At 40.0% G+C, this 11,847-nt stretch overlaps 1 non-coding gene across 1 annotated transcript; it reads left to right on the forward strand.

The window, feature by feature from the left end:
- The first annotated feature begins 11,226 nt into the window (after window positions 1-11,226).
- Window positions 11,227-11,334, forward strand: LOC112730985 (small nucleolar RNA R71). The gene has a single exon (XR_003166782.1). It is a non-coding gene; the product is annotated as a small nucleolar RNA R71 (small nucleolar RNA).
- Window positions 11,335-11,847: the final 513 nt, after the last annotated feature.

Raw genomic sequence — 11,847 nt, forward strand, 5'->3', positions numbered from 1 at the left:
TTGTTCGAATAACATGAATAATATCCCTTAAATACTAAACAATGACTAGTAAGGGTAAAACAGTCTTTTTAGTGCTAAAATTCACTTCTGGGGCCCACTTGGTAAGTGTTTGGGCTGAGTTTTGATGAGATCCATATGCTATGAGGTCTCTGGGGTGTGGAACGCTAGCTGGGGGGTCCTCTCTGGGCGTTTGGATGCCAGGCTCTGCTCTTTGGGTGCTGGACGCCAGAAAGGGGGCAGGAAGCTGGCATTGGATGCCTGTTTTAGGCCTTCTAATCCGAAACAAAGTATGAACTATTATACATTGCTGAAAAGCTCTGGAAGTCATCTTTCCATAGCCATTGTGAACGCTCCATTTGGGCTTATGTAGCTCCAAAAATTCTTTTCCGAGTGCAAGGAGGTCAGATCTGGACAGCATCTGCAGTGCTTTCTCTGTCTCTGAATCAAACTTTTGCTCCATCTCCTCAATTTCAGCCAGAAAATACCTGAAATGGTACAAAAACACACAAACTCAAAGTGGAATCTAAAAATATTAATTTATCACTAAAACCTGTAAAAACTTAATAAAAACTAAATAAAACATGGTAAAAACTATATGAAACTAACACCAAAAAGCGTATAAAATATCCGCTCATCAATAAGGCGTCACTTGCATCGGACCTTAGCCAATATCAGTCAGGGACATACCGACCGCTGCAGGGACTAGAAGATCATCCTTACTTCAGGCGCATTCAGATGGCAAACAAAAATTTGGTAAAAGTGCCATAATTCCCATCATTTTATGCATTGTGAACACTTCTTTTTTATGGACCATGTAGTGGGTATTTGTTTCTATATTATGGGACCCTTTTTATGGAACCAACACTGGTGGGCTTATGTACTCGATCGTAGGAGTAGAGTAGTCTACGTGCTTAACTTCATCCACCGAAAGTGTCCGAAGTTTGAAAGGAGGCAACTAGACTCCCTGGTGGTGAGTATGATATATAAACTTTGTCAACTTATGTATCTTATTAAGTTAACCTTTATTTGTGTTAAACTGGTGATTGATTGTGTATAGTCAAGCAGGATGGAACATATCCTCTCATTGTTAGACCCTGGCCACGTTCCTACCGATTCTGGACTTTGTACTATTTATTCCCCTGTACCTAGGCAACACAATAGGTTAGAGTGTTATATTCGTCCTCACATGGATTTTTGAGGTAGTTAATATAATGTTACTGGTTTTGGCGGCAACTGACCCTGGTGTATTCGTGATTCAGTGATGACTGCAGAGTTTTCGTGTATAAGTATCTTCAGCAATGGTCACCTAAAGCCTTATTGCCAGCTTACAGACAGGTGAGGACATTATCGTTTTGTTGAGCTATATTACAATCAAAATAGTTTTAACATTGTATTTTTGTAAATTTTTTGTCTCTAAAATTTCTAGGAAGAAGTTCTGAGTTTTTGAAAAAATCTCCTCCAATCGTACGCTCTGAGTGGGTTGAACACTAACCGAGATGTTCTCCGTGGCTATGTGGAGGAGTATTTTCATGAAACCTATTTAAGAGGAATATTCATTGAAGTTCCTATTAAAGTGCACGTCAAGTAGTTGGGGATAGCCACTCGAGTAAAGAATAGGCCGAGACAGACTAACAGCAGACGAAGGTTGGAACCCAGCTCGCCGGGTGCGGTGTCTCGACGAAGGGAAAAACCCCTACTAGGAGGAATAAGTGAAGCGGTTTCACCTTGTGCTCTCTATTGCTATCGCATGATTATGGTTTCACGATGAGGCATGAGAGGCCTTCTCTTTCTGAATTGTTTTGGATTGAATTCGAACAAGTTGGGTGTTATCCTATAGAACTAGGAAAAATTTTTCGTTTAACATTTTGATTTTCATACTGCTACTTTGAGATAACTATTGAGGCAATTTTTTTCCTTATATGATCGAATTGTTGAATTTTTCATGAAGTCAAAAGTCATGGGCTGGATGGTGAAAGCGTTTTCTTTTACGACCAATTGGTGTCATCTCTCACCTATAACAAAGTGTTCAAAGGTCATGAAAAATAATGGATAATTATAACACATAAAGAATTGAGCAGAAATAGGCCAACATACACCAAAAAATTTGCATCTCCCTTTTACACCAACATAATACCAATTATCCGAAATTTTCGAAAACACAAATAATAATAAAACTAGTAACTAAGCTAAACATACAAATAAAAGTTAGTACATCCAATACTCTAAAACCCACAGCTCAAGCCTACTTTTTTTTCCACATGGCCTTTGCATCTTCCTTGCTACACAATTGTCTTCTTCAAATTATGATGTGCCTCCTACGCTAACTTCTGCATAATCTGCAATATCAACAACCTCATTTTGTCATCAACCAAAGGATACCATTAAAATCATAATGAAAACATAACATGGACAAATAATGACTACAACAATCTACTTTCTTACGAGAAGATCTTTGTCAAGCACACTGAAGCCATCAAGCCATATGTTCATTTTCTTAAAATAATTTGATTAAAGATAACTCACCATGCTAACATTATCAAACATTGAATAAAATACTCACAATAAAAGCCAATTCATGGCAAACAATTTCTATCTAGATAGGAGAACAACGGTTACAAAATGTATTAAGAATCATCAATGTTCAGCTAAGATAATCACAGCTCTAGTGACAACAACTGTTCAGCCGTTAGGATAATCACTTTGTGTGCGTCAATAAAAATATCTATTGAGAGTTTTAGCACATTAGCATCTAGTAAACACAGCAGCCGTCATTATAGAATAAAATTTTATTATATAAGTGGATTGTACAATCAAATTGTAGAAACTGCAGAAAAGTCCTCGTTGAAGCTATGTATCTGTTAAACACTAAGACAATATACAATGAAATAACGGAACATGCATAAAGATGTTCTGAACAGACATTAGGACTATACCCTTTCACGAATCTTAGTCTTAATGTATCAATTACACTCTCTTAATTAAAAAAATCAAGACTACTTTACATTTTTAATGCATTAGCACTTTTAAGTTGCTAGAGATAGAGAAATGGAATATGTATACAAAAAAGAATGATTCATTAACTCATACTTCATAGTTTTTTTTAAAGACAGTATAAAACTAGCAATATACTGTAATTCTATTTCTACAAATGATAAAGTTAACGTGAACATGATATTCTATAAAAGTCTATTTCTATGCTTCATATATGTGACTTGCGTTCTGTATTATGTATGTAGGACTACAATTAAGCTATTCTATTTATATTAAAACTTTGAAGAACAATTAGAGCTGGCTATATATATATATATATATATATATATATATATATATATATTGCAAATTATATGTAAACAAGTTTCAAATGAATTACCTTATCCACAACAAGTTCATGTCACACCTTCAGTTTGCAGACGACATTATATTATTCTGTCCACCGAAGGAGGAGACCATCAGAAACTATGTCAGATATCTAAGGTGCTTTGAGGTAATGTCGGGATTGACGATTAACTTCGATAAATCAAGTTTAATCCCAATCAATTGTGAACAGCATTGGACTGACAACATGTGCAATTTATTGGGATGTAAAGAGGTGAACCTTTCAGTCAGATATCTTGGCATTCCTCTAGGAGCAAACCTAAGGTTGGTCAAGACATGGAAACTGATAATTGACAAGGTTGAGGAAAAGCTCAGTTTGTGGAAGGCAAAGGTGCTAAATAAAGTGGGTAAGTTAGTCCTTATTAAGTCTATGTTGAATAGCCTGCCAATGTACTACCAGAGCCTGTACAAGATGCCGAGGGCTATGGCAGAAAAGTTGATATCGTTGCAGAGAAGATTCCTATGGAGCAACGAGGAAAATAGGAATGGTATAGAACTAGTTAAGTGGGAAGTGGTTCAAGCCCCTAAAAAGGAAGGTGGTTTGGGGGTAGTTGATGCAGTGATTAGAAACATTGCACTCCTCTTCAAGTGGTGGTGGTATTTTTCAAAGGAAGAGTGCCCTTTATGGAAGAAGGTTGTATGCTCTTGCTATGACTTGAATCCCAACGTGATGTTATCAGCTCAGCCACTACCTACTAGAGGGAGACTGATAAACCACTATTTTATGGTTTATCTTGTGCTCAATTGAGTGGTTTTTATCAACTCTTTACCCACTTATTCATACTATTTGCATGGTTTTACATTTGCCTTCCTAATTACATGCTTTGATTGAAAATATGCTTCTTTGGCCTTAAGTTCCCTATGTTTAATCCTCTCTTATTACCATTAGATTTTTGATATGTGTGTTAAGTGATTTCAGAGATTACAGGGCAGGAATGACTCAGATGATGGAAAGGAAGCATGTAAAAGTGGAAGGAATACAAGAAGTTGGAGAAATTGCTAAAGCTGTCCAGCCTGACCTCTTCACACTCAAACGGCTATAACTTTAGCTATAGAAGTCCAAATGACGCGGTTCTAATTGCGTTGGAAAGATAACATCCGGGGCTTCGATTTGATATATAATATGCCATAGTTGCCCTGACGCTAGGCGACGCGAACGCGTCGCAGTGGCGAAAATCAGCGTCGCAGATTTCTTCTCCAACGATTTCTGGGCTGTTTTCGACCCAGTTTGCAGCCCAGAAAACACAGATTAGAGGCTATAAAGTGGAAGAATGCATCCTGGTGCACGAAATTGTGATGTCCAGGCTTGAACAATCCCTGGCAACGTGAGCAACTTGGTATGCGTAATCGTGATTACACTTTAATTATGTAAAATTCATGGCTCTTTCTTTCCCTGGCAATGGCGCCAAGAACATGGTGCCAATACCATGGTTCACAACTTCGATACAACTAACCAGCGAGTGCACTGGGTCGTCCAAGTAATACCTTACGTGAGTAAGGGTCGAATCCCACAGAGATTGTTGGTATGAAGCAAGCTATGGTCACCTTGCAAATCTCAGTTAGGCAGATATAAAACAGTTATGGAGTTTTCGAAATTAACTAATAAAATAGGGATAGAAATACTTATGTAATTCACTGGTGAGAATTTCAGATAAGCATATGGAGATGCAATCGTTCCTCTGAACCTCTGCTTTCCTGCTATCTTCATCCAATCAGTCTTACTCCTTTCCATGGCTGGCTTTATGCAAGGGCATCACCGTTGTCAGTGGCTACATCCCCTCCTCTCAGTGAAAAATATGCTCACATGCTCCATCACAGCACGGCTAATCATCTGTCGGTTCTCGATCATGCTGGAATAGGATTCACCCTCCTTTTGCGTCTGTCACTAACGCCCAACAATCGCGAGTTTGAAGCTCGTCACAGTCATTCAATCATTGAATCCTACTCGGAATACCACAGACAAGGTTTAGACTTTCCGGATTCTCTTGAATGCCGCCATCATTCTAGCTTACGCCACGAAGATTCTGGTTAGGAGATCTAAGAGATATTCATTCTAGCTTATTTCATGTAGAACGGAAGTGTTTGTCAGGCACGTGTTCATAGGGGAGAATGGTGATGAGTGTCACACATAATCATCACCTTCATCATGTTCTTGGGTGCGAATGGATATCTTAGAAGCGAAATAAGATGAATTGAATAGAAAACAGTAGTACTTTGCATTAATCTTTGAGGAACAGCAGAGCTCCACACCTTAATCTATGGAGTGTAGAAGCTCTACCGTTGAAAATATATAAGTGAAAGGTCCAGTCATGGACGAGATGGCCAGCCCCCTAAAACGTGATCTAAGATAGCATACAACTGATCAAAGATGGTCAAAAAGACTAGTAAAATATCCTATTTATAATAAACTAGCTACTAGGGTTTACATGAGTAAGTAATTGATGCATAAATCCACTTCCGGGGCCCACTTGGTGTGTGCTTGGGCTGAGCTTTAGCTTTCCACGTGCAGAGGCCCTTTGTGGAGTTGAACGCCAGGTTTTGATCCATTTCTGGCGTTCAACTCTGGTTTTGGATCCTTTTCTGGCGCTGGACGCCAGAATTGGGCAGAGAGCTGGTGTTGAACGCCAGTTTTCATCGTCTAAACTTGGCCAAAGTATGGACTATTATATATTTCTGGAAAGCCCTGGATGTCTACTTTCCAACGCAATTGGAAGCACGCCGTTTTGAGTTCTGTAGCTCCAGAAAATCCATTTTGAGTGCAGAGAGGTCAGAATCCAACAGCATCAGCAGTCCTTCTTCATCCTCTGAATCTGATTTTTGCTCAAGTCCCTCAATTGCAGCCAGAAAATACCTGAAATCACAGAAAAATACAAAAACTCATAGTAAAGTCCAGAAATGTGAATTTAACATAAAAACTAAAGAAACATCCCTAAAAGTAACTAGATTCTACTAAAAACATACTAAAAACAATGCCAAAAAGCGTATAAATTATCCGCTCATCACAATACCAAACTTAAATTGTTGCTTGTCCCCAAGCAACTGAAAATCAAAATAGGATAAAAAGAATAGAATATACTATAAATTCCAAACTATCAATGAAACATAGCTCCAATCAGATGAGCGGGACTTGTAGCTTTTTGCCTCTTGAATAGTTTTGGCATCTCGCTTTATCCATTGAAGTTCAGAATGATTGGCATCTATAGGAACTTCAGATTTCGAATAGTGTTATTGACTCTCCTAGTTCAGTATGATGATTCTTGAACACAGCTTCTTTATGAGTCTTGGCCGTGGCCCTAAGCACTTTGTTTTCCAGTATTACCACCGGATACATAAATGCCACAGACACATAATTGGGTGAACCTTTTCAGATTGTGACTCAGCTTTGCTAAAGTCCCCAATTAGAGGTGTCCAGGGTTCTTAAGAACACTCTTCTTTTTGCTTTGGACCTTGACTTTAACCGCTCAGTCTTCAAGTTTTCACTTGACACCTACACGCCACAAGCACATGGTTAGGGACAGCTTGGTTTAGCCGCTTAGGCCAGGATTTTATTCCTTTAGGCCCTCCTATCCACTGATGCTCAAAGCCCTGGGATCCTTTTTATTTGCCCTTGCCTTTTGGTTTTAAGGGTTATTGGCTTTTTCTGCTTGCTTTTTCTTTTTCTTTCTATTTTTTTTTCGCCCCTTTTTTTTTCTGCAAGCTTTGTTCTTTGCTGCTTTTTCTTGCTTCAAGAATCATTTTTTATGATTTTTCAGATTATCAAATAACATGTCTCCTAGTCATCATTCTTTCAAGAGCCAACATATTTAACATTCTTAAACAACAACTTCAAAAGACATATGCACTGTTCAAGCATACATTCAGAAAACAAGAAGCATTGTCACCACATCAATATAATTAAGCTAAGTTCAAGGATAAATTTGAAACTCATGTACTTCTTGTTCTTTTGAATTAAAACATTTTTTATTTTAAGAGAGGTCATGGATTCATAGGACATTCATAACTTTAAGACAAAGTTACTAACACTAATGATCATGTAATGAAGACACAAACACAGATAAGTACATAACATAGAAAACGAAAAACAGAAGAAATAAGAACAAGGAATGAATCCACCTTAGTGATGGTGGCGTTTCCTTCTTGAGGAACCAATGATGTCCTTGAGCTCTTCTATGTCTCTTCCTTGTCTTTGTTGCTCCTCCCTCATTGCTTTTTGATCTTCTCTTATTTCATGAAGCATGATGGAGTGCTCTTGATGTTCCACCCTTAGTTGCCCCATATTGGAACTCAATTCTCCTAGGGAGGTGTTGATTTGCTCCCAGTAGTTTTGTGGAGGAAAGTGCATTTGAGGCATCTCTGGGATCTCATGGTGATGAGCTTCCTGCGCCTCTTGAGCTCCATGAATGGGCTCTCTTGCTTGCTCTATCTTTTTCTTAGTGATGGGCTTCTCTTCCTTAATAGGAATGTCTCCTTCTATGAAAGCTCCAGCTGAGTAACATAGATGGCAAATGAGGTGAGGGAAGGCTAACCTTGCCATAGTGGAGGACTTGTCAGCCACCTTGTAGAGTTCTTGAGGTATAATCTCATGAACTTCCACCTCTTCTCCAATCATGATGCTATGGATCATGATGGCCCGGTCTATAGTAACTTCAGTCCGGTTGCTAGTGGGAATGATTGAGCATTGAATGAACTCCAACCATCCTCTAGCTATAGGCTTGAGGTCCAATCTTCTTAGTTGAACCGGCTTGCCTTTGGAGTCAATCTTCCATTGAGCTCCTTCTACACATATGTCCATAAGGACTTGGTCCAACCTTTGATCAAAGTTGACCCTCCTTGTGTAGGGGCGTGCGTTCTCTTCCATGTTTGGCAAGTTGAACGCCAACCTCACATTCTCCGGACTAAAATCTAAGTATTTCCCCCGAACCATTGTAACATAGTTCTTTGGATCCGGGTTCTTACTTTGATCATGGTTCTTGGTGATCCATGCATTGGCATAGAACTCTTGAACCATTAGGATGCCGACTTGTTGGATGGGATTTGTTAGAACTTCCCAACCTCTTCTTTGAATTTCATGTCGGATCTCCGGATACTCATTTCTTTTGAGTTTGAAAGGGACCTCGGGGATCACCTTCTTCTTGGCCACAACATCATAGAAGTGGTCTTGATGGGCTTTGGAGATGAACCTTTCCATCTCCCATGACTCGGATGTGGAAGCTCTTGTCTTTCCTTTCCCCTTTCTAGAGGATTCTCCGGTCTTAGGTGCCATCAATGGTAATGGAAAAACAAAAAAGCTATGCTTTTACCACACCAAACTTAGAATATTGCTCCCCCTCGAGCAATAAACAAAAGAATAGAAGAAGAAGAAGAAGAAATATGGAGAGGGAGATGGAGATGTGGTTTCGGCCAAGAGGAGTGTAGAGGGGTGTGTTGTGTGAATTTGATGAAGAATGGAGGTCTTTATATAGGGAAGGGAGGGGGGAAAAGGTTTCGGCCATATGGGTGGGTTTGGGTGGGGAATTGGTTTTGAATTTTGAAGGTAGGTGGAGTTTATGAGGTAGGTTTATGGGGAAGAGTGGATGGATGTGAGTGGTGAAGAGGTGATGGGGAAGAGAGTTTGAGGTGATTGGTGAAGGGTTTTTGGGGAAGAGTGTTTATGGGGTTGTGTGAAAGAAAGTGGTGAGAAGAAGTGAGTGGAGGTAGGTGGGGATCCTGTGGGGTCCACAGATCCTGAGGTGTTCAAGGATTTACATCCCTACACCCATTAGGCATGTAAAAATGCCTTTGTACCCAACTCTGGGCGTTCAGCGCCAGGTTGGTGGCCATTTTGGGCGTTCAACGCCCATTTGTGTGCCATTTCTGGCGTTGAACGCCAGAACCATGCCTGTTCTGGCGTTCAGTGCCCAGAAGCTGCCCATTTTGGGCGTTCAGTGCCAGAACCATGCTCTGTTCTGGCGCTGAACGCCAGACAGATGCTCCTCCAGGGTGTGATTTTTCTTCTGCTGTTTTTGATTTCGTTTTCAATTTTTATATTTATTTTGTGACTCCACATGATCATGAACCTAAGAAAACATGAAAAACAATAAAAATAAAAGTTAGATAAACATTGGGTTGCCTCCCAACAAGCGCTTCTTTAATGTCAATAGCTTGACAGTGGGCTCTCATGGAGCCTCACAGATGTGCAGAGCTTTGTTGAGACTCTCCAATACCAAACTTAGAGTTTGGATATGGGAGTTCAACACCAAACTTGGAGTTTGGTTGTGGCCTCCCAACACCAAACTTAGAGTTTGACTGTGGGGGCTCTGGTTGACTCTGCTTTGAGAGAAGCTTTTTCTGCTTCCTCTCCATGGTTGCAGAGGGAGATCCTTGAGTTTTAATCACAAGGGAGTTCTCATTCCATTGAAGGACTATTTCACCTCTGTCAACATCAATCACAGGTCTTGCTGTGGCCAGGAAAGGTCTTCCTAGGATGATGGATTCATCCTCTTCCTTTCCAGTATCCAGGACTATGAAATTAGCAGGGATGTAAAGGCCTTCAACCTTTACTAATACGTCCTCTACTTGTCCATATGCCTATTTTCTTGAATTGTCTGCCATCTCTAATGAGATTTTAGCAGCTTGCACCCCATAGATTCCCAGTTTCTCTATTATAGAGAGGGGCATGAGGTTTATCCCTGAACCAAGGTCACACAGAGCCTTAAAGATCATGGTGCCTATGGTACAAGGTATTATAAACTTCCCAGGATCCTGTCTCTTCTGAGGCAATGTCAGTTGATCCAGATCACTTAGTTCATTGATGAACAAGGGAGGTTCAACTTCCCAAGTATCAATGCCAAATAATTTGGCATTCAGCTTCATGATTGCACCAAGAAACTTGGCAGTTTGCTCTTCAGTAACATCCTCATTCTCTTCAGAAGAGGAATACTCATCAGAGCTCATGAAGGGCATAAGGAGGTTCAATGGAATCTCTATGGTCTCTAGATGAGCCTCAGAGTCCTTTTGTTCCTCAGAGGGAAGCTCCTTATTGATCACTGGACGTCCCAGGAGGTCTTCCTCCTTGGGATTCACGTCCTCTCCTCTCCTCACAGGTTCGGCCATGGTGCTTATGTCAATGGCCTTGCACTCTCCTTTTGGATTCTCTTCTGTATTGCTTGGGAGAGTACTAGGAGGGATTTCAGTTATCCTTTTACTCAGCTGGCCCACTTGTGCTTCCAGATTTCTAATGGAAGATCTTGTTTCATTCATGAAACTTACAGTGGCCTTGGATAGATCAGAGACTAGATTTGCTAAATTAGAAGCATTTTGTTCAGAGTTCTCTGTCTGTTGCTGAGTGGATGATGGAAAAGGTTTATTATTGGTAAACCTGTTTCTTCCACCATTATTAAAGCCTTGTTGAGGCTTTTGATCCTTCCATGAGAAATTTGGATGATTTCTCCATGATGAGTTATAGGTGTTTCCATAAGGTTCACCTAAGTAATTCACCTCGGCTATTGCAGGGTTCTCAGGATCATAAGCTTCTTCTTCATAAGAAGCCTCTTGAGTACTGTTGGATGCAGCTTGCATTCCATTCAGACTCTGAGAGATCATATTGACTTGCTGAGTCAATATTTTGTTCTGAGCCAATATGGCATTCAGAGTATCAACTTCAAGAACTCCCTTCTTCATAGGCGTCCCATTATTCACAGGATTCCTTTCAGAAGTGTACATGAACTGGTTATTAGCAACCATGTCAATGAGTTCTTGAGCTTCTGCAGGTGTTTTCTTTAGGTGAATGGATCCACCTGCAGAAGTGTCCAGTGACATTTTTGATAGCTCAGATAAACCATCATAGAATATATCCAGGATGGTCCATTCTGAAAGCATGTCAGAAGGACACTTTTTGGTCAACTGTTTGTATCTTTCCCAAGCTTCATAGAGGGATTCACCTTCTTTCTGTCTGAAGGTTTGAACATCAGCTCTAAGCTTGCTCAGCTTTTGAGGAGGAAAGTATTTGGCTAAGAAAGCCGTGACCAGCTTATCCCAAGAGTTCAGGCTGTCTTTGGGTTGAGAATCCAACCATAATCTAGCTCTGTCTCTTACAGCAAAAGGGAAAAGCATGAGCCTGTAGACTTCAGGATCTACTCCATTAGTCTTAACAGTATCACATATCTGCAAGAATTCAGTTAAGAACTGAAAAGGATCTTCAGATGGAAGTCTATGAAACTTGCAGTTCTGCTGCATCAGAGAAACTAATTGAGGTTTCAGCTCAAAGTTGTTTGCTCCAATGGCAGGAATGGAGATGCTTCTTCCATGTAAATTGGAATTAGGTGCAGTAAAGTCACCAAGCATCTTCCTTACATTATTATTATTTTCGGCTGCCATCTTCTTTTCCTGTTTGAAAATTTCTGAAAGGTTATCTCTGGATTGTTGTATTTTAGCTTCTCTTAGTTTTCTTTTCAGAGTCCTTTCAGGTTCTGGATCTGCTTCCACAAGAATGTT

This window comes from Arachis hypogaea, chromosome 12 (assembly GCF_003086295.3).
Source record: "Arachis hypogaea cultivar Tifrunner chromosome 12, arahy.Tifrunner.gnm2.J5K5, whole genome shotgun sequence".
In the NCBI taxonomy this organism is placed as follows: Eukaryota; Viridiplantae; Streptophyta; class Magnoliopsida; order Fabales; family Fabaceae; genus Arachis; species Arachis hypogaea.